Source organism: Pipra filicauda, unplaced genomic scaffold (assembly GCF_003945595.2).
Source record: "Pipra filicauda isolate LSUMZ 115617 unplaced genomic scaffold, ASM394559v2 scaffold1397_size29462_pilon, whole genome shotgun sequence".
NCBI classification, from domain to species: domain Eukaryota; kingdom Metazoa; phylum Chordata; class Aves; order Passeriformes; family Pipridae; genus Pipra; species Pipra filicauda.
Genome location: NW_024103870.1, coordinates 1 through 1,082, shown reverse-complemented (window position 1 = coordinate 1,082; position 1,082 = coordinate 1). Strand labels below are relative to the sequence as shown.

Here is a 1,082-nt window from a genome sequence, read left to right as displayed (position 1 = left end):
TTCCCCCTGGCCCTCTCTCCAGGCTCCCCAGGACAGGAGGTGCTCAGAGCTGGGGCATCCTCCAGCTCTGCCCATCCCTGTGCCCTCCATGGAGCCTTTGCAGGGTCCTGCAGAGCTGTCCCAGCCCTGCACACACCCCTCAGCCCCACAGTGCCCCCTCCTCTGCCCAGCCGGGTTCATGCCAAGATGAAAATTCCAAAAATCAACTTAAAGAACAACTAAAGCTCGTGGGCTCCTGCAGGGCTCCTTCCCCATCACGGGGGGTTCCCTGAGGTACAGCAAAGGTGCTTTTTAAACAATCCCAAACCCTAAAACTCTGAGCAAAGAGATGGAACAACCACAGGCCAGGGACAAGTTTCTGACAGGTTCAGGAGCAGGGGAGTGAAGGGCAGGGGGGCTCCAGGCTCTGCCTCAGTCACTCCCTGCACAGCCACGGGCAGCCACCACCAGGGCTCGTTTTCTTCTCTTCCATATCACACCTGTGCAATAGAATATTGGGATTTAGGAATTAATTTTACGGAAGAGGCTGACACTCCAAACCTGACAGGTCTCTAAGGAAGATTAAAATAGAAATGGTTGAGTGGAGGATTGAGCTGCAGTCTGGGGCACGATTAGAGAGCAAAGACCCCGTTAACTGGGGGGATCAAGGGCATGGCAGGACTTTGGAGAGGCCTGGTTGTGCTGAGATCACAGTTACCTGAGGGACTAGTTGCCTCCACTTGACTAGAGAGCAGAACTAGTAATTAATTACTCGTGTTTCCATTTTCCAGCCACTGATCAGCATTTAAAATATCCTATTTCTTGGATCTGGAGTGCTGGAAACGGGGTCTCAGTAGCAAAATATCTGATTCAGTGCTGCTGCATCACACCCCCTTTTTTGGGGGGTAAAATGAGACCTGTGGAGAGGAATGGGGAGAATATTCCTCTCTGGGATGTCTGGGGGTAAGAGCTCAGTCTGAGAAGATTCTTCAGTCATACAAAGAGCTGCTTCCCTTCCCTTCCCACAGATTTAGAGCTGTTGTACCTCACCACAGTTAAATACATCTCCATGCACATCCTCCACATCCATTTGTGTCTCCCCC

At 51.7% G+C, this 1,082-nt stretch overlaps 1 long non-coding RNA gene across 1 annotated transcript; it reads right to left on the bottom strand.

Moving 5' to 3' along the window:
* Positions 1 to 223: 223 nt before the first annotated feature.
* Positions 224 to 782, bottom strand: LOC120322637. Its single transcript, XR_005562450.1, has 2 exons — positions 698 to 782; positions 224 to 479 (listed from the first exon to the last, which is right to left on the bottom strand). It is a non-coding gene; the product is annotated as an uncharacterized LOC120322637 (long non-coding RNA).
* Positions 783 to 1,082: the final 300 nt, after the last annotated feature.